Source organism: Serinus canaria, chromosome 2 (assembly GCF_022539315.1).
Source record: "Serinus canaria isolate serCan28SL12 chromosome 2, serCan2020, whole genome shotgun sequence".
Taxonomy (NCBI): domain Eukaryota; kingdom Metazoa; phylum Chordata; class Aves; order Passeriformes; family Fringillidae; genus Serinus; species Serinus canaria.
In genome coordinates this window covers 15685874-15708122 of record NC_066315.1, presented here as the reverse complement: position 1 = coordinate 15708122, position 22249 = coordinate 15685874, and the positions used below count along the sequence as shown (strand labels likewise).

At 43.8% G+C, this 22249-nt stretch overlaps 2 long non-coding RNA genes across 6 annotated transcripts in view; both read left to right on the top strand.

Annotated features, from left to right (window-relative positions):
- LOC108961462 (uncharacterized) overlaps positions 1 to 22249 on the top strand; it is a 91969-nt gene that overhangs the window by 24028 nt on the left and 45692 nt on the right. Inside the window, exon 4 of one of the 5 annotated variants that reach the window (XR_001989770.3) lies at positions 1258 to 1649. The exons of the other annotated variants lie outside the window; for them this stretch is intronic. This is a non-coding gene — a long non-coding RNA (uncharacterized LOC108961462). Of the gene's footprint in view, positions 1 to 1257; positions 1650 to 22249 lie in introns of those variants that run through there. 5 annotated transcript variants of the gene reach the window in all.
- On the top strand, positions 5079 to 18842 carry LOC127059177 (uncharacterized). The gene is made up of 2 exons (XR_007776735.1): positions 5079 to 12551; positions 16852 to 18842. It is a non-coding gene; the product is annotated as an uncharacterized LOC127059177 (long non-coding RNA).

The window sequence follows — 22249 nt, the reverse complement described above, 5'->3', positions numbered from 1 at the left end:
AGCAAGGATAATATACCACAAATTTTAATAGTCAGTAGTGAATTGAGCATCAGACAGCTCCACATGGAATCATCTTTTCTACATTTTTACAAATAGGAGATTTCAAAAAGTGTAGAGGGGTTCTTCTATTAGGAGACAATTGGATCATTAAATGAAAATATTTCACAAAATGAATTTCTGCCTTCTGAGCACCTGTAGTCATAGATTTATTTCCAAAACCTACGAGATCCAGGAAAGCTCAGTGTGCCTGCAGGATCATTCATGGAGGAGCCATAGGGGAGGAGCGAGCTGTGGCCACAAATTGACCTGCTGACCTATCAAGTAGGCAGCTCCCTCTTCCTTCTGTCCTACAAGTCCTTATCCCACCTGTGTGTGCCCTGGAGGAGGCCAGGGAGAGGATGCCAGAGGAGCAGATCTGCTGCTCCTGACAAGTCACAGTTTTGACTGCAAGGAAGAGTTAACAGGAAGGTCAGCAGAGTGATGGCTTTCAGGCATCCTGTGCCCTGTACAGCAGAGGGTACCTGAGGTTCCTCATCAGCAATTTCAAGCATGAACTACACCTCCAGCCTCCATCACTCCCATTGTCTTGAGACAGAAGGGAAAGGGCAGCTGTCCCTCAAGGTGGCTGCCTGCTGCCCTCTGGGTTTTCCTGAGCCTTGGAGCTGGGGTTGCATTTTTAAAATTATTGATACCCCACATCATTTTTCCCTCTAGGGATTTCAGAGTCCAATGGCTTGTGAGTTCAGCTATCTCCACTCTTCTGCAATGTAGACCATGCATGTCTTTGTCCTCTTCTCCTGCAAATGCACTGCTCTCTGTACCCCCCCTCTTTCCTAGCACATGTGAGAGGCCCACAGAGATGTTTTCTGCAGGCAGGTGAGCACCCTGAGCACCCCATAACCTCACTGCACCTTGGCATTGGGCTCTTTTTCTCTCTCTCTCTGTAATTTCTGGGGGTACTGCTGTCCCTGCCTTTAGTGGCAATAATCAAATACTTCAGGTCTTATGTTCTGCAGCCCCACACAGAGTCAGATTCTGCCCTGCCAGACCTCACCATGGGGCTGGGTTCTGTGTCCAGTCTGGCTCAGGTTGCCTCTCTGGAGCAGGACAGGACAAGTTATGTGATCCAAGTGCAGAGCATCAGAGACAAGAGCCCTTCAGCTGAGCTCATCCCCTTTGACTCCACTGAGAACAATGGGGAGGGAGAGATGTCCATATGGTAGCATGACACTAATCTCATTTATGCATCTGCTTTAGGATGGAATGAATTGTGCCCTAGATTCACTGACTCCAGATACTCAGATTGTGGTGACCACTTCAGATAAAGATGTCTACAAGCCTGCCAGAGGAACCACACCCTGTGAGACAAGTTGCTCTGAAAGGGTGGTTAACTCAGCAATCTCCTGAGACAGGTCTTTTTCTGGTTTACTGTATATGGGCTCAAGGCAGTTTGATAATAAATTGAAATACATTCTTAAATGAAATAAGAATATTCATGCAACACATGGCACCAGTTTGAATTGAACTAGTGCATATTCTTATGTAGATAAGGGATGTGATGATATGTTTGATCTGTTATTATGAAAAACTGATTAGATTGAAGTAACCTTTTTGCAATTAACAAAATAAAGAACTTCCGTTATCGAAGAGTTCTCTTTTTAAAGACTGTCACAGTATCTATGCCAGTCTATCCAATGCTCGTAATTTACCAAGAATTTCCTCATGTTGCTTTTTTACCCTTTTTTTTTTTTTTAATTTTCTTTCTTGATCTGGGACGGTTCAGCCCCCACATATTATTCACAGCTCAGAACTGGAGCTACATCTGTTATCTCAGAAATGCTCCAGTTGTCTCCAGACTGAGTTCTCTAGCAAGAAGGGCACCAAGGAGCAGTCAGTCTGGCTATGAATGTCTGTATGTGTAGGGAGTAGCTTAGAGAAAAGTCAAGGACTGAAGGATTTTAGAAAATATTGAATGCTTTCTTTACAGGTCACACTGCTGTCACAAGAGTGCAGTTACTGGGGGGCAAATCAAGTTAATTCAAGGCTTAGGGAAAAGTGTACATTTGTTTTCTCAAACCAATCTATTATCCTCAAAACTTGCAGAATCTCCCTTGCTGTGACAGCTCAGGTCAAATTCAAGTGACTTTGCTATCAAATGAGAATGGTGCACCAGATGCAAAGTATAAAAGAGATTGATCTGTGTGAACTCCCCAGTCGGTGTATTGAGTTCACAGAGCCGTGCACAGCAGTGGAGGGATCTGAAAGGACTGTGTTCACAGAGTTACATGGATGCCTCTTCAAAGAGCAGGCTGACAACTCGCTAGAACATGAGAATTGTGCTGAAAGATCGATTTCTGAAAGGCATCTCCACCACCTGAGCCAGGCAGGCTGAATCTGCTCTCCTCATATCTGCCCCAGGAGCCTTTCTCACCATCCTCTGCAAACACTGAATGCAATCCCCTGTCCGAAGCTGGGCACATTGATGCTTTCTGCTCCTCTAAAAGCTCAAAAGCAGCAGGGCTGTTTCAGGCCTTCATAGCTGGAGGACAGCAGCAGCAATGCAGAGGACTGGCAGCAGTGGGATGAAAATCTGGACTGAGCATTAGAATTTTTATAAAACAAGCCTCTGGGGAATAATCTCATTACAGGTTACTGCAGCCTCATTATCTCACTATATAAGTTTACTCCCTGAATATTACCTCACTCTTTTCTTGTGTGCTGTGAACCTGTTGTCTCTCTCATGGTCTTTTGCTTCACACTCCGATTAGAAGCAGTTTTGGGCAGGCACCATCTTGTGAAGACAGTTGTCTGGAGGAACATGCTCTCTGGTGGGGTCTTGGAAGTGCTGCTGTACTACAGGCAGAAAACAGCCATCCTTGACTTCCCGAGAAGTCCTGGGCTCCAAAGGGACCTGGCCAAGCTGGAACCAAGTGCTCCCAGCTGAGGAGGTTGGCACACAGGGCACAGGGGTGGAGTGGGCTTCCATGAAAAATAGGCTCAATCAAAGAGATACAGGCAATAATAAAAAATGAAACTAAAAGGAAATGGCAAAAAGATGTGTGGGAAAAACCTCAAACCTGAGGAAGAGAAGGCAGACAGCAAAGAGACTGTCTGAGTCTCAGTGCTACAGGTGCATGGTCTGTGAGCCACAGAGCTGCGAGACAACTCCAACATCACTTTCCATGCCTGTAAGTAGAGGGACAAGTGGGAACATAGAGCCTTTTTCCTGAGGAGGGTCTGACTTGCTTTTTAATCTGCACTGTAAAAAGTGCATATCTAAGGGGTTAAAGAAGAGGGGAAGAAGGAACAGAATGGAAGGAGGGAAAGAGATAGAGAGGAACTTAGTGGAGGACTGACTCAGGGTTAAAGAAGGACAACTTAACCTCCAAGGGTTAGGAGAAGGACAGCTTTCCCCCCTATTAAAACTATGCCATCATCACCATACTACAAACAGATTTTTTTTTAAGACTGTGATCTATAAAAATGAGTGCAGCACAAGGACAGACTTTCTTCCTCTTCTTTTACCACTAAAGACCTCAAATAAACTAAGGCAAAGGGCATAGTCCATAACTCAGTCTAAATGGTGCTCTCTGTGCCTGGAAAGATCACACACTCACACCCCAAACCAGACCTATAAAGGCAGACAACCTTGAGAGCAAGCAGTCCAGGAGACAGTCTTCCTGGAAAACAATTTTATGTTACCAAGAATGATCATAAACACACTCATTCAATTCAAGGCTAAATGTATCTTAATTTTCCCCAGGTTCTAGATAACAGGATTGCTTTTAATTAAAGGGGAAAGTAGGCTGGGATGAGGAATACAGAGAATTGATCTGCATGCAGCCTTCCAGGCAGAGTAAGACTTTCAGTTCACCTGGGGATACAGCAGGAACCTGGCAGTGATGGCAGCCCAGACTCCATGCAGGAGAATGGGCATTCCCTTAACAAACATGCTCCTCATGCAACATCCTTGGCTTACCCAATGGCAGCTGGGGCAATTTACTCCTGATCTGGCACAGGCTTGAGCAAATGCACACACGCAGGGGGATCCAGCTAGACTTCAAAGGTGTGGGAAACCTTTCCAAAAGCCGCATGAGAATGAAGGAGGAAGAAGGAAGGAAGGAAGGAAGGAGAGAGTAAGGAAGGAAGGAAGGAAGTGAAGGAGTTTTGCTTAAGTACTTGGCGAATGGATGAATTTCTGAAGGAAGTGGCGGAGAAGTGTCGGAAGGAATGTGCGTAGAAGTGTCGTGAAGGAAGGAAGTGGCCGGAAGAAGGAATGTCGGAAGGAAATGGAATTTTCGATTAAGGTTAGGGGGTTTCGTTAGGAAGGAAGTAAGAAGGAAAATGACGGAAGGAAGGAGAGAAGGAAGGAAGTAAGGAAGAGGATGGAAGAAGGAAGAAGGAAGGAAGTGAAGATCATGGCCTGGAAGAATTGGCGTAAGAAGTGGCGGAAGGAATGGCTGAAGGAATGTTGCGGAAGAAAGTGCGGCATGAAAGTGGGCGAAGGAAGGAAGTTTCGACGGTAAGGAAGTAATGAGTGAGGAATGAAGGAAGGAAGAAGGACGGAAGGAAGGAAGGAAGGAATAAGTAAGGAAGGAAGGAAGGTAAGGTAGTCTATAAGGAATTGAAGGAAGGGAGGAAGGAAGGGAATAAGGTAACTTCCTTCCTTCCTTCCTTCACTCTCTGTCCATGCCTCCCTGAATTACTTCCTTCCTTCCGTCATGACTTCTTAATTTCCCTTCCTTCTTCTTCCTTCCTGCCTTCCTTCCTTCTATGTACAGTACTTCCTTCCCTACGACGGACTTACCCTGCTTCCTTACTTCCTTACTCCTTAAGTGATGAAGAAATTCATTCCTTCCTTCATTAATTACTGTACAGTCCTTCCTCCCCCTTTCTTCCTTCCTTCCTTCCTTGACTCCTTCTTCCTTCCGTCCCTCCTTCTTTCTTACTTAAGGCAGGCCTTCCTTATCCATTAATTCCTATGAATGAATTCAGTCCCTTCCGGAATTGTAATTAATTTTCTTACTTAATTTGCTTAAGGAATTAATTTATAATGAAGTAATAAGTAAGTGCATGCTAGAAAATAATGGATGGTCCTTTCCTGTATGGTTCCTTACTGAGGGGCATGTAGGCTGCAGTAGGTTGACAAGTAGCCTGTCAAGAGGGAGTGGACATCATGAGTCCTTGTAATGGATATTTCTTGTGGTCACTGGCCAAGCAAGAAGCTAGAAATACCCTCCAGTTTCACTGCTAGGCAGTACCAAAGAACAGGTTTCTCTTTGAAATTGTGTTCATAATATAAAGCCATTGAAGTGGCCTTATGGCAGCAAAATCAAAATCTTTCATTAATGAAAGAAGAGCAGATGAATAATCACAATAAAAGTGTCTGTTACCATGGGACAGGGAAATAGGAACACAATGGGCATTTGATGAGCGGCGATTAGTCTGGCTCCACAGACTATTTGGGAAATGGAGAAAAAGAATGGATTGTATTAAATGCCAAATTCAAAAGGCACGATTGGGAAGCTTAGGTCAAAGAAATTAAGGATGGCTACACCAAAATGAGATGCTGTCTCTGTGGATCTATGGTCAAAGTGAAACTTTTGAGTACAAGTTATGCCTATGAGCCCATAATTACAGGGTGTCAGGCGTCTCAGGGATGTGGAGGGGCTGAGCTCAGGCCATGCATACCTCCCACATGGCACTATCTGACTTTGTGCAAGTCTTCAACCTTATTGTTTTCCTAATGCATTCCCCAAACCTCGCCGAGATATTCCCAGCTCAGAAATCTCAGTGACATTCCCTGCCTGAGGGGGACTCTGAAGCTGATGCAGAGCTAACAGCATGGCTGGCTGGCTGCTCCACAAGTGACTGGAGTCCTTCTGAGGTCTCTCTGCATGAAGTGGGACCTCCTGACCTAGGGACAGGCAAGGGAGAAGCAAAAGAGAAAGGAGATGGGTGAGACAGTGCCAAGTCACTGGACCACACATGCTGACACAGCTGGAAAAATCTAAGAGAAAACCATAACTGTGAAGGAGACAAATACTGAAGCAAATGCACCTCTTTGGAGTGGCAGTTTCTCATCAGCAGAGTGGACAAACCCTGGCTTTGGAGGAAAAGCCATGGCAATACAAAGCCTCACTTTAGGGTGGAGTCTGCTCCATTGTGGGGATAGGCAAACTTCAGGATGGGATCAAAAACAAATGGGAAGAGGCAGAACAGGTAATACCATCATTTGATAATAACTGACTGTTAATTCTATGGGACTGTAATTAAAGACAGCAGAACCATCATACCTGAAGTGCTACATAAAAATTACATTGAAAGGAACCCAGGAAGCTCATTTGCCTTAGAAAAGGGACAGAGACATTTTATACTACTTCAAAGGAGAGGGACACCAATGTTAAAGCTTTTTCATGTACACCAAGAACACAGTCAATTCCAGTAAAACTATCCACATAAGCAGCCCAGACAAAATTGTCTCTACAGCAACAGATTTGTTCAAGCTGCTAAGGAATCACATCCCCACACCTCTTCAATGAACTTTGTATTATATTTCTCATGACCTTTTGTGAAGTTTGGTGGAAAAAGAAGATATGCAGAACAAATATTTCAGCAGGTATGGTAGCAAAATAGTGATGTGTAAGAGTGGGCCACACTTCACAGGGTATGACTGGGGTTTTTTTATTGGAATACACCTAAGTCATCATCATCTCTGTGGGAAACAGCCCAGCCAACAAAGCTATTACTGACAAATACACCAGACACTGACCAATACAGCACTACTACCTTTTATACAGCACTGATCAGTGCATGGACATACACCTTTATTGGGCTAGAAACTGGCAATGCTTGATAAGAAAAATAATTTTAGGTCAAACAGACACAGGGAATTTCTAGGATTTGCAATGAAAAAAATTAAAAAAAAAACATAAGACAAGGAGACTCAATGTGAAACTTTTGATTTAACATCTAAGACAACCCTTCATTTCAGAATAATCCCTGAAAATGTTTGCACTTCTTTTTGAAGTTCTTGAGTTAAAAAACATTTCTGATTAAAAGAATAAACAAAGTTCTGTTTAAAACATCAAATCAAAAGGTTCTTCATCTTGTTTTCTCAAGGACATCAGAGTGTCAGAGAAAAAAACTTTTTCCAAGAACAAAAGTACTTTTAAATTAATTTACCTGATCTGAACTCATCAAACCATTCATCTTTCTAAGCCCTGTCTTTAGAACAAGTGTCCTATATGTAAAAAAACCCCACCTCCACTCTAGTTAACCCATTCTGTAATTTTCTCAGAACACTGACAAACAGGATTTGGTCTCTGTCAAAAATCTCACACCAGAGAAGCTGTAGATACATATAAAAGAAGAGATAACACAGCAAAGTTGTGAGAAGCCTTAGAAGGAAAGGAATCCATGGACACAGCAGCAGCCTGGGGGCCCCCCAAGGTGTGAATCCCCCCGTGCTGGGTGACCTGCAGACAAAATCTCCTGGTGCCAGGGAGCAGATGTACGTGGGCACAACAGCAGCAGTGCTGCCTGCAGCAGTCGGGCTGGGGGAGCTGGTGCTCAGCTTTTGGCTTTGTGATCTTCAAGAGCTGTGGCACTGCTGTGCAGGTCCCTGGCAGATGGCTGATTATAAGCAAGAAGTCTGTGTTGGTTGTAGGTTTTTGTTTTTGTTGTGTTTGACCGGGAAGGTATGGGGCAAAAATCACTTTAGAGGGTTCTTTCTAAGCCAGGTTTTATCCAGTGACACATGCTGAGAGAAGCAGGTCTCTGGATCTTAGTGAATTACTTTTGCTGTTTCCTCATCTCCATGTGGTGTACGGACCACTCACCCCTGCCCTGAACTGCTCATGTTCTTCCTAAAGGTAAAGAGATGGCAGCATGGCAGCTCCAGCACTAGTTCTGCAAGTCCAAGCAAAGTGCTGGGATTCACAGGGACATGCAGGATCCAGTCCTTCTTCTGGGCTCAGGTGGATCTCTGAAGGCTCTGGTGTTTCATATTACATGTGGGTGCTATTTTCATCCTCCTCAGGAAGTGTTTATCCTCAGTGTGCTGGTTACAGACTCACTCAAAGCAAGGCGTGCAAGCTGATCTCTGAGCTCTCTGTGCTGGCAGTGCTTAATCACATCCCACTCTAAAAGAAACCATCTGATGTCAAGATTTGGATGATAAGAATATGGGACACATTAGTCATGGAGGAGCTGACATACACAGAGCAACAAGGGCGAGATTATCTTGATATGGCTGCCCTTCTCAGGATGTGGACATGGAGAGCTCTTTAATACCTAAAAAACAGACTTAATTCCTTTTATTTCTGCTAATAAATGTCCTGTCTTTTGCTACATGAGAACACCACCCTCTGCAGCAGATGCATATGATTAAAGCATAAAAAGTATAAGAAAGATGCTGTAAAAAATTATAGATCATTGTCTCAACTCACAAGGTCCTGCCTTCCAAACCATTTCGGTTTCATTTTAGAGATAATTGTATTCTTTGTTGTTTGCAAGTGAATACTGTAAAACTTGTACTCTATGTTCTTGGAATACACATATGAAAAATTGGATATTTTAAATTAAATCTTAGATGAGCAGTTCTTAGATGAGCAGTAAAGTCTTAACCTGGCAAAGTGCTCAGCAGCATGCCCAGAGTGAAGTGCGTAGGTATTCCAACACATTCCAGCAAAATGTGTTGGCAGGGTGAACTAGAACCAGGTTAATGAGCCTGACTCATTAGGAGCTGAGATAGGACCTGGAGCATGAGATGGGACTTAATGATGCAACCAGTTTGACAAAATCCCCTTAAACTGAAAGAATACTTCTTTTTCCTCCTCTCACACCACGCCAAGGACAAGCCCCAAACAATCCAAAACCCTTATACAAGGCAGGCAGAGCATGTACCCTTTTGCCTTCTGTCAGGAGTGCTCTCCAAGTACCAGCATGGCCTGGAAAAAGACAGGATTTCCTGGGAAATCTTAAGGGCATGAGATGATGTGCTCCCACCATGGTAATGCCATTGGGGAGGGTAGAGTTTTTTCTCTTTCAAAGAAACTTTATCAGCTTGAAACATGCACTTTAATTTTCATTTCTCCTAAATAATCAAATGCACATTGCCCTTCCTTTTTTCCTGGGTGACGGAAAAGGGACATTTCCCCAGACCTATGCATCAGTGCTGATAACACCACTTTGAAATTCACCAACAAGCCATTAGGGCCATAAAATTTGCTCTTCTACATTTTAAGAATATTTTAGGATGCAAATACTCCAGATAGCTAAAGGTGTCAGGACCCAGAAACCAGCAGGAGTTCTATAAAATTCAACATGTTCTGCATTTGTAAAAGTTAACTTAAAACCACAAAGGAAACTGACCCCATAAGAGACCTTGATGCAAGTATTCTTTGTACAAGGATCTCAGAGCAAACTGATTATGTCTTACTTGTCAGGTATCTGTACTGCAGACTCCAGCACATAAACTGAATCTTGAATTAAATACTGACATTTAGAGTGTTTTAATTAATTTTCATGTGAACTGACCTTGAAAATCTGATCAATAATAATGTGAACACTTTTCCCCCTTGTCCTCTTACTATCATGCTCAGTATCCAGCAAAAAGTTTAGTTAATATTACACAGGATAATCCTGACTTAGGAATTGGATTCTTGAACATCTCAACAGCTTTTAGCTGGCACTGCAATTTTCACTATTTAATGGTTGGTTTGTAAATACCCAAATCCCAAATTGATGTAATTATTGAGAGTATTTATTTTCTCCATCCCTTGAAGTTATCAAAACCTGGAAACTTTGCTGTTGAAACAGTATGAAAGCAGAAGGCAAAAGCAAACAATATGAAAGTTATCAATCTTAAAAATTTCATGAGTTTTTGGTACACATCCCATTTTCTGAATGCTTGTTTGGGAATGCCTTCCCTGCCCCTTGGCAGGACTTGCTAGGTCAGGGAAATCCACAGCTATAGTGTGCTAGCTGATGTAAAATTCTTTTCTTCCAGAGTATGGATACATTTCAGTTAAATCTCCAGAGGGAAGATGTGTGAAAGCTGGGTTTGCTTGGGCCCTGCAAGGTGCAGGGTGATGATGAGTGATGACTGCACACCAGGACTCTGTTCCAGCACAAAAGGCAGCTGATGAACAAGCTTTTACCTTCCCTCCTCATTCCTCCTGCAACTAAGCATTTAGAAGGCATTGAACTGGGTGGATTTTTGCCTTCTGAACTACTCAAGAACATCAGGTTATGGACCTGTTCTGGTCATGAGCATGTTTCTTATGTTCCACTACACATGCACACACAACACAGATGCCTAAATAGCCTCATTCATAACAAAGGCATCACATTTCAAAGCAAGTGAGGCCCAGAGGATTTTTTTAAAATTCAGTTCTCCTTTATGCATCTTTCTCGGGTGCTTATATGAATTAAGCTCTAATCCTCTGAGCTTTGCTTACCATATGTTATTAGAGCAATTGGTTTTGCAGTGATATCTTTGATTTCATTACAAAAGACCGTGGTCAAAACTTTTCTTTTAGGACTCTAAGTGACTGTGATGTTCATTGTTACTGTTACATTGTCACTGTTCCTTCATTGTTACCTCCTTAACACAAATCCTTCAAAACCTGTGTGTGGGAGAGACAGCCCATTCTCCAGCATCTCCTTTCTCCAAAGCCCTTTGGCTCTTTGGGGAAGAAGAGCAAGTCATTCTTGCTGTGGAAATGAAATGAAAAGTGAGATGGAGTGGCTGCTCAGGGAGATGCCACAGCAGCAGAGCCCCTGACCAGCCCAGGATCCAGCCTTGCCACGTGCCATCCCACCCCTCCCTTGCCTGTGCGGGGCAGTGGCACACCGGGAGCACGGCCAGGCTGATGCTGGGAGCAGGCTCTGCCCTGGGCTGGGGACAGGCACCTTCACTCACAGAAAGCCTTGCGTGACCAGAACTAACAAGGTTTCAGTCAACAAAGCTTTGGAGAAACTGCGATGCTGCACTTTGTTCCACAAAGTTTATAGTTCCTCACCTCTGGCCCCTTTTAATGCTATAATTGCTCTCTTAAATTTCTCTTTATTTAACGTCACCCAGTCTGTCTTCTTTTGTTACCATTTATTTAACTAAAACAGGCAGAGGCTGATATTGAAGGCAGGAATGGAGCCAGCATGTTAAAACCTGCTTTTAATTTAAGGTTCTGGGGCTAGTTTCCTAGCCATTACCACATTTCAGAGAAAATGAATTTTCTTCTCTCTGTCAAGCAATGGCTGATCTAGATCTAATTAGGGTCAGTTTCACCTATAGATGAGTCATTTACATTCTGAATATATGGCTTCCAAATTATCGTTTTGGTTTAACATCAGACATGAATAAACCCATGCATATCTTTTTTAGATGGCACTGAAGATAAAAATCAATGGCTTTTCTTCCACAAATACTTTTCCCAGCAAAAAGATGGCAGCTGGATGAAGAAAAAAAGATACAGTTCAGGATAAGGACAAATAAGATTAAGGGTAATGACAGAATATAGTTTTCTGAACTGCAGAAAAAGTGGCCTACTTAAGACTTACTAAAAAACAAAAGGCTCTGAATGTTCAAACACTTAAAGATAAATTTTTTGACAAAAACCCCTAGCTATGCAGGTCCATACTACTTTTCTTTGAGCACAATATGGGTACAGAAACAAAACAGTTTGCAATGGAAGCAACTGGAAAAATATAAATCATACAACACAGCAATTCTGCAGCAGTATTGGCTAATACTAAGCACAGTGAAGAGAAAAACTCTTATTTTTAAGCAGGTTGAAATCCCATCCCTTTTTCAGCTGGGAGCCATTTGTGTAATCAGTATGTCTTGCAGCAAAGTTAAAAGAACAAAACTCTATAATATGGCCCCTTGTAGCCTTACTTTGCCAGGAAAACCTTGGAAACAGGAATTTCTGTTATCCCTCTCATTTATACTCTGCACCTCTCTTTGGCATCCATTACCAGCTACTTCCACCATTCTACTTTTTCACTGGGTGACCAAGAATTAGCACTGCAGGCACACATCTCTGTCCTCTGCTCTGAGACCTGACCCATTACCAGGATAGCACCTCTGCATTCAGCTGCAACTAGTGGAGATGGCTGGGACACAAGCACTTCAGTGCTGGGAAAGAACAAGATCACTGAAATACACCGTGGAAATTAAATCTCACGCTGCTTCTTATTAGAGCCAATAATAAGTAACATAACCTCATTATTTTGTGTTTTAAATAGCTTGGGTCAGCAAAGGAGCTATCATTTTGGCAGTGTTTGTTTCCTCAGAGGAGGTGTTATCAGTGGGTTCACAAGTAATGCTCATCAGAAGTGCAGATCCTTCTGCTGTTCAGTGGGATTAAGCAAAGCAGACTCTGCTATCAGCAAGGGGAAGATGAGTTATTTAGGGCAGCCTATAAATCAGTCAAACACCAGGACTATCTGGCATCATTGGGATCCTGAAGGCTTTGCAGAACCTTTTCCCACTGTGTTCCTATGGCAGAAGAGCAGCACTGGTGTCTTTTCTCAAGCCTGCTGGGGTAAGAGCATCTTTCATACATGAGCTCTTAGGACTGAGAGAAATTTTCCTTTTCATCTTAAAAAAAAGATAAAAAGGCTTGTAATCATTGCAACCTGTTTTGGTGGAGATTTAAAGGGGCAGAATGAATCACAAAAGTCAGAGATGCAATGGTATTGTTTGTTGCTTTACAAAGAAATAGGGATACTCCAGGGTTATATTTCTCAAACAGTTTTGAATCACTACACTCTCCCCGGGGTCTGAAGCTCTTTGTTCATTTAAGAACTCAGCAATATCAGTGCTTTCCCATTTGGATTATTTCTGATTTCATAAAGCCCAGAGTTCCAACACTCACCACACAGCCCCTGCCCAGCAAAGCATTAGCAATGTACAGAACTTGTGCTGAAGACACAGCAGTGAAACTGTGAGGTGCATCTACATGCAGCTCAGAACCAGGGTCCTGCAGGAGGATAACCAACAGGCCAGAGTTTTTTAACCCAAGAACAGAGTTTTCAGCTCCTCTGTTTGAACCTTTACCAAACTGTAGTAGTAAACCAAGGGAAACAGCTGGGTGGATCAAAACTGAAAATGTTCATCCCCTTTTCTGAAAGCTGGGGATGTGTGCTTCCACCTTCTATGGACACATGGGAGTGGGAGGTGAAAGCCCATGTAAGTGTCAAGGTGCTCAAAGAGCAGGAGCAGTGTGGCTTCCAGGGCAGAGGAAGGCATGCACAGTAGTCTAACTGAAGCCTTCTGAGTGAATGGTTGTGGAAATTCAGTTACAGTTTTCAGCAGGATGATTATCTCACTTTAATCAACTGGAAGCAATCACTGTCTAAACTAGTCTCTGTTAACTTTGCATACAGTTTCTGTTCACAACAACCAAACTCCTGCTTGGATCCTCAGCAATTTGAGTCAAACATACTTCAGTAACAATAATTTCAACATTATGCCACAATTTACCCAAGAACAAAAAATTCATCCCATGCCAAACTTGTCCTTGGTTCACCACTAAACTCTGTGAAGTTAATCTGGCCATGGTCTTGACATAGAAGTGGTTTAAGTTTCCAGACTGGTCGAATTTACTGCTATGTCTGATATTCTGTTTCACATATATTGAGTACTTGTCTCTTTGATCTTGTGAGCTGTTTATTTTATATCTGCCTTGTAATTGTGGTTCTTATTTACAAGCTGCAGCCTGGCATTGCACGCACACATGCCCAGACATACACAGATGCACAGGCCAGATTATTGCTGGACTTGATCAACTTTTACTTCTAAGAACTTTTCCATCTTCTTTCACAAGTGTCTACTACAAACAAGCACTGCAGTTTACAGAAACACTGTTAAGAAACAGATTAGGCTAAAATATTGCATTTTCATCTAAGGCATGACTGGAAATACAGTCAGCTTTCAGGCAGCATTTTCAGTGTGGGTGTGCAAAAATCTTGTTTACACCATTTGCATGGCATGTTGAGAAACTTCGTGGAACAGAAAAGGCAAAAACCTCTTTTAGAGAGGAGAACCAAACAAAAATAAAAGGAAAAAAAATCCCCAAAAGACTGAGAATAAAACGTTAGCATGATGCAAGAACTCAAACCATTAAAAAATCTTGTAATCACATAAAAAAAGAAAATTTCTAGAGGTAACAGCCCTTTAAGTGGTGGCTTCATAATAACAAACAATGACAAAAGTTTGTAATTATATGGGGCCTTTCATCTGAGAGATTCATCAGCACTCAGCCATTACTGACTATTAATTTGACACCAGTTCTTCTCACAAGTGCACAGCTGCTGGGCTTGAAGGAGAGGAGATAGGGAAGTGTTCGCCTAGGAGCAGCACATGTCTGAACTGCAGTTGTTCTGACTTTTAAGGAAAGCTTACCTAAGTGTCTGCCCCTAAGCTGAACTGAAACATCTGCAATCCAAAACCTTTCCTGCTTACTCATTCATGTTGTTAAAAATGCCCATACTTTCAGGCACCTTCTAACTCCCACTCACTTGCCTCAAACCAGAGTGATAACACAGGCGTGGAAAGGGCTGTTACAGCTGTGAGTTTAATTGTAATTCAAATATACCTGAATATCAGAACAGCTTTTGATCTAGAGGTAAATACAAGCAAATTGCTTTACCTGACTTCAGTGCATTTCAGACACGTAGCAGCAGAAATGGATAGGAAAACGCCTTCTCTTGAAAAGATATTAGTGGCATAATGTGCATGACAGGAGCCCAGCAGACTTCACGTGCAGCACAGCCAGTTAAGCCATCACTCAGGCATTTCCTGCATGCCCTGTCTTTAGGAGGCTCTTCAAAGATTCCTCACGGGCACCTCTCTCACACTCAGGGCTTTTGGTAACACTCTCTGGGCTTTAATAAAAGCTTTTGGTAATGCTCTCTGGGCATGGAAGCCATTAGCATGGCAGTGAAGTCTTGTGAATATTTCTGAGGAGCCAGAGCCTCTCAGTGCACATCCTTGGGCTGCCCCTGATTCACCTGACGTTAAGCAAATGCCTTTGCCTCCCCATTTGGGATAATGAATACCTTGGTCAGGCAGCTGTCAGCCAAGTTAACTCAGGGCTTTAAAGACAAATCATGCTAAATAGGCATTGATTTATAGACAACTCCCCATCAGCTGGGGAAATACAGGGCTGGGATTCCCAGTACTGTAAAACTCCTGCAGTGTGATGTACAGATACCTGAGCAACTTTATAAAGACTCAGCTTTGGTCCAGGTTGGCTCCTGCAGAAACCCTTCACTCCTGTGCACCCTACCCTCCTGTTGCAGGGTGAATTCACTGGGAGCCAAGCCCAGGCTGCCTCCACGGGCAGGCGCTGCTCCATGCCAGAGCAGCAGGATTTCTGGCACCCCCAAGTAGGAAATATTCAAACTGATGCTTCAAGGTTCTGCCTCCACCTCCCTCCCACCCCTCAGGGCTGATGCCAGCAGCTCTGGCTCGATTGACTTGAGTTGATTTTGCATTCAGGTATCTTTGCATCATCATCTCCAGAACCTGCAAAATGCCAGCAATGATACCAAACTGGTCAGGCAGGAAACCATCTCCCATCCACCAGCTTTTACTGGTGCTACTCCTGGCCACATCACTCCTGAAGTGATGCAGCTTCCACACTGTAACTGTGGGGCCTGAGAGGTGCTTCTCTTTTGTTTTATGCTTTTTCTGTTAGGCTGGACTGTGAATGAGAAACAGTGCTGTGTATGGAGCACTAAGATGGAGAGTTAAAGGAAGAATGGAGGGAGCAAACTAAACACACACTGCCTATCTCTTCTTGACACATATACCAAATGCAGGGGCACAGGAAGGGACAAAGAAGCTTGTCAGAATCTGTGTGGCTGCTCTAACAATGTCCAGACCAAGCAAACATGCCTTGCTGAGGTGCCAAGTGAGGCAGTGAGGGTTATACATATGCATCACTTCACAGTACCAAGATGAGTGCATGCCTCCTCCTGTGGCTGCCTTCAGACCTTTCCTTTTGTTGTTGTGTGTCTGTCCACCCTCAAATAACCACTCAACAATGTCTTGTGCTTGAGGAGCTGTGGGGCAGTTTGCTAATTTAAAACATAATACATGGGATTGCCTTGCTGCTCACTTATCTGAGACAAGAACTATTTTTTTCCAGCTGATGCTCAGGTTGACCCATTTATGCAAATCTGTTTCCACATCTCATTCTCATGTCAGAAACATGGATTAATCTTATAACATTAAAGTGGTTAGTTAACATCATGGGCCAGACCTGACCCTTGATGTATGGCCTTCACTGGCCTTTTGAGGAGCTGTGGGAAGGGGTCACACAGATTGTTGAAAACAGGTTGTTAAAGCTCCAAGCTTGACAGGCTGTGTATGTGTGTGCACATCTGACTTTGTACAGGCTCTGTGCTGAAGGAACTAAAAAATCTCAATTTACTGTTACAGCCATCAGAAGCTATGATGACCTAACACTGAGTGTTTTGCAGCCCTATGCACCCCTAATTTAAAACTTGTGCTATCTAAAAAAACCCCAAAAACAAAACAAAAAAAAAGCCACTGATCCCAGTTCAGGGAAACAGAGACAGGCACTGTTGGCAAAGGCTGCCAAAAATATAGAAGAGTCCACTGATGCCATGTGATGACAGATGTCTGCAAACTCACCACGTACCATTGCAGATCTCTGCCCAGTAGAGCCAAAGGCAATATCCTGAACAATAAGTCCTAGCCTACAGGAAAAACTTGGTGCCTTTTCAGATTGATCTAAAAAATTCTCTAGGAAGCTTGATAAATCATAAAGATGCTGAACAAAGGGAGAGAATAAATTCTGCATTTCTCTGTAGGAATTCAGCGCTTCTCCACGGCTGCATTGGAAGAACCACTACTCACTACAGTTGGGGTAGCAAGGTCCCTCACATGCTGTAGTGGAAAGAATTCTCATATCTCCCAAGAAAATCCTAATAATCATGCTCCAGAGCAACATGTTTTAGGGCTCTTCCACCCTACTGCTGAAGGTGGACACAGCACAACCAAGGAAGCAGGAGTCAGTGAGCAGAAGAGGACAAACAAGAGGCCTGGTTCTGTCAGAGCACTGAGGTACCTGGGCTCTTGCTTCCCTCTTCCTGATCCTGTTTGTGTGGTGAGAGGAAAAGACAAGAGACCTGGAGATAAAGTTCAGCAGTCCAGTGAGTTCAACCACCTGAATTCTGCTTGCTTCTTGTTTCAGGCACCTCAACCCCATCCCTGAGGATCTCTCGTTGCATTCCTTGCCAGTTGTGGCTTCTTACTGACTTTCCATTAAATCAGTTCAGTGTGTTTTCATTTACTCTCACCCCAAGATGCCAGTGATCTTGCCTGTGTGTTTACTCATCTCAGGGTCTGAGAAGAAGTAGTAAAAATACTCAAGTCAATTTAGGACTGTGGGATTTGACTTCTCAAGGAGTTTGCCTGCTGCTAGCTGAGCCCCCAACTTCATTAGTGAGGTATGATGATGATTCAGGTAAACCCAAGTGTTCTGCTGACTTGTTATACCAGCTCAGGTTTCTGTGCTATGCCTTTCCAAGTTGCCTGACTGGACAGGTACCATTTCACACCGGCTTCCTTTGAAGCTTTAATTTGCAGCCTGGATGCACAACTACACCCAGGACCACAACTGGATTTACAAGGCCTGGGAAAAGACTGTAGAAATTGAGGTACTTTGCTCTCCTCCCACACTGCCCTGCAGAGCTCAGGGCTACACTTTGGCACTGACAAATGTGAATTTGGTCCATCTGGACAGCCTGAGAGTTGAAAGCTCTGGGTGGGAATCTGCATGTCCGGTTGGGTTGGAGCGTGCTAAGAACAAGAACAGGGATCTTAAATGCTGACTTTATCAAGTGGCACATGCATTCAGATCTCTAATCCTTTTTTTCCTGCCAAACATAGGAAACTTTTACCTCCTGGTAAAAGACCCCCTGGCTTGCCATCCCTTCATAGAATGTATTCACCAACAGAAAGGAGGAAGAAACATGAAAGAAATTTGCATATTTTTGTGACCAGATACAGACAGAAAAAGATGTCTTCATTCAGACATCTCTTCTGCTCAGATGTGCTGCTGGATGTGTCTGGGACATGACTGGCAAACAGGCACTTTCCCCATGACAAGCTGAGCTTTCCTGTAACATCATCACTTTTCTGCTGTACAGATCTGTTTAGAATTTTACAGATTTTCTTACAGGCTTCCTGTTATCTGAAGATGCTCCTGGGACAACCCTTCAGTGTTTTCCCACTAAGATTTTATTGAAAAGATCCAGTGCTATTTCAATGAATCTAAAGCAATATTCAGGTCATTTTGAGTCTATCTCTAATATCTTCAGTAGTTTTTCTGTTAACATCTGTGGTGAAGTTTTCAAATGATGCCATAATGAGGATGTCAGCTGTAACACTTATAAACCCCACTGCTGCACCTTTCTTCTTTCTAGTGTAGAGTAACATTACTGAAACTCAACAAAATGGTCTCATACACCTCATGCTCCCATAAAGAACTTTACCTAAACTAAAGTCAAGGGTATATGGAGGACAGTCTCACACTTCTTGTCAGAATCTGATTTGGGTGAAATGTTAAAAGCCAGTATCTAGAAACCCATGAAATCACCTCCAAAATCCCAGTGGCTCAAATTGAATTTGTGATTAAAGACCTGTTGCAGTCTTCTGACAGCAACCCTTCCATTGACTTTAGTGAGGTTTGCATCAGACCCATTCCTTACCTGTTTTTGTGTCTCAACATGCAACATGTGAAGGCCTCCAGAGTCTGAACATGGTCTTGTATTTGGACACAATAAAAGCTGCAATAAGAGCCTTGTGGTATCTCTTGTGTAATGCTCAGCTTTGAACAATACATCAGGGGAAGACTTTTTATCTCCATTCTGCAGGAAGAAGGGATTAAAGTGGGTTGAAAGACTTCTCTTAAACAAAGAGCTTGAGGGGGTGGGACTAATAAAGCTGAGCATGATAAGTGTGTGTTCATGACTAAAGAGAAATCTACATTTCAGGCACAGTATGCAGAAAAGGCTCCTTGGCAGGGCTGAAAGATAGAGCTTTGCTTCTTCTGGAAATCAAATACACCATTAACAACTGTTCTAAAAGACAAGGAGGAGGAGGAGGAGGAGGAGGCAGTATAGAAGGAGGAGAAAGTGGAGGAGGAGAGAACCACCAAAGACCAACAGTTTTCAGCCAGAGGATGCATTTCCCATGTAGCACAGGAGCTGTTACATTCTGGCACCCTCTCCTAGTGTTGGCTGGGAGTGCTTTGGTAAAGCTGGGAAGGCAGATTTCCACATCTCATTGCAAGAGACATGAAACAAACCCCCCAGGCAGATTTCCACTGGCAAACAAGCAGAATGCAGCACAGAAATAAATAAAGAAATCACTATTAAATCATTCTGCGAAGAATATCATGGCTTGGCATGCAAACATTTCTATCTGGAGGAGCCAATGCTTGTCAAGTAAAAACACACAAAATTCCCAGCCTATCCTACTATGAGGAGCTTGTTATTACAGTGGTAAGGTCCAAAAAGGATGAAACTAACTAAGTAACATTTCTAAAAGCTTGAACTAACCATCTCACCCCACTGAACAGCATTGCATCTGGGCCTCAGTCCCAGAAAAACCTTCAATGTTTTGGATCTGTCAACAGCAGACTTCAGGAGTCCAAAATCCAGGCTTGAAATCTCTTTCTTTAAGTTGGGAATAGTTTGATCCAGTTTCTGAGGTTGTCTGTCTTTACCTAAAACAAAGAAACACCTGCTGTGTGCTGGGATGTGCACCCTGCTGTGATCTCAGCCCTGTGCTTAGGAACGTAACATGGAAATGCTTCTCCCAGTGGAATGATCTCTAAGTAGCACCCTGCCTACTTCTACAGAATGATAAATCTGGGATCACTCCATGGTGCTAATCCTGCAAAATCCTTTTTAAAACCCAGTTTTTGTGTTCATAAACAATCTAATAAATTTGACTTTTCAGAGCTGTTGTGTTTCCGATGCAGATTCCCTTACTGGGCTTGCTAAAGTTTGGTGCAGTTTCATAAGAAAGAAAAAATATCAAAGCCCCCTAGCAAAGGCTTGGGGAGGTTTTAGTCATGTGTGTAAATACTTGATTGGGTTAGTAAAGCAATTTGAGACAGCATTTTCTCAGCAGTGCCCAGTGACAGGACAAGAGACTATCTGCACAAATTAAAATACAACTAATTCCACTTAAACAAAAGAGAATACTTTTTTACTCTGGAAGGAGTCAAACACTGGAGCGGGTTGCCCAGGGAAGTTGCAGAGTCTCCGTCCTTGGAGATATGAGAACCCCAACTGGACACAGTCCCAGACAACATGCTCCAGCTGACTGTGGTGTGAGCAGGAGGCTGGATTGGATGATCTCCAGAGGTGCCTTCCAACCCCAGCTGTTCTGTGACTCCAGGATTTTCTGATGTGTGAGATGCTGACCTCTCCAGACCTCTGGGATGCTGTATTTACTGTGCAGCCCAACCAGCAGGTTTGCCTTCTCACATAAAGTCTGTCTGACCCACTGAGGCTCTGGGGAGAAGCCAGGAATTACTTCCAGAAGAGGCCAAGCCCTGGCTCTTTTTCCTTGGCAGAGGAGCACAAGCCCCCAGAACCTGGTGCTCTGTGTCAGGCGCTGGCAGCGGCTCCGAGCCTCTCGCCCGCGTCATTTTGAGCAGAGTTTTGAGATGAGCCAGGGCGGGGCAGAGCTCAGCCCGCCTGCCCGGGCACAGCCTGCCTTGCCCTGCAGCCCTCTCCCCAGCAGGACAGCTGGGATGGGGCAAGGAGGCAGCTGGAGGGAGATGCTGCCTGTGTTCCACCCAGGAAACTCCATCCAGTAGTGCCATCTGCTGGGTCCTGGCCATGCAGCCTGGGAGCGCCCGGAGCTGCCCTCGCACGGGTGTTGGGAGGCACTGGGGAGATTCAGCTCCCAGCAGGCTTCCTCCTCTCCTCCCAGGCTGGTTGGGCATCCTCTGCCAAGGGCTGTGAGGGAGCTGTGCCAGAGAAGAGCTGGCTGGTTTTATACAACCTGAGAGTCACTGAAGTGAGAAATAACAGGAGAGTTAGTCCAAGGAAAGTGTGCTTTTTAAATCATTACTCCATCATGCTACTCCATGGAACTCAGAAAATCACCCCAGGAGCTTTCAGGTCCTCCAGACTGAATGCTTAGGATGGTAGAGTGGGAGCACTCTGCAGTGTTAATCCTGTGAAATCCAGGAATCCTGTGAATTTTTATGTTCATAAGCAATTTAAATACCTGTAGCATTTTCAGAACTATTTTATTTCTATAGCAGGATCCATACGAGCCCCTGTAACAGGGTTCCTTCTGATGTGACACCCTGGGGAGTATCAGATTTCCAATCTCTCCTCCCAGTCACTGCACCCCAGACCAGGCACTGTCCGTGGTGGATCTTGGAGAGGGAACAGTGGATCATGAGTGCCACAGCGTGGGGAAGGAATCCTGTATGGCTGCTGCCCAGAGGCAGGGTAAGCTCTCAAGTGAAATCTCTGGCAATTATCAATGATCTGCATTTTTAACCAACTTGTGTATCACCTAGACTGGTGATTCATCCCCTTGTGGCTTTAAAATCACAATATTTTAGCAGCAAGTTGGAATCCAGTGGTGGTATTCACAACAATCTCTTATCTGCAGTACTTGGTTTGTCAGCACTACCTTATCCATGTGGTTTTACAGCTGAGAGAAGGTCTTTTACTTAGAAACATGGCCATGTTGATCCTTTTGGTCCCAAATTCTGTGGCTCGCTCCACAGACAGGCTGTGACTTCAGGGCCTGCAGTTCTTTGACAGCACGTTCAGATCTCAGACTGCCATCTTGGAGATATTGGGAAAAAAGAGAAGAAATAAAAAATCATTTGTGCTGACAAAAAGAATAGTCACTGGAAGAGTTATCATAGAATGGTTTGTGTTAGAAAAGACCTTCAAGGATCATCTAGTCAGATTCCTAAATAAATCCCTTCTGGAGACACAATGTGCATCTTCCCACTGGTGAGCCTCCAGCCAGCTGTGGGTAGCCAGGCCTAGAGATCTGACCAAAGCACTGCAGCCTGCTGCAACCACCACAGTCACATCCCCAGCAAAGTGGATGAGGACCCCTTTTTTCCCAGCTCGGCCTCATGGTGAGCTAGTGTCAGCCTGTCCAGAGAGCTTGGGACAATATGAGCTGTGGAAAGGAGCTGCTAAATCTTTCTGAGGG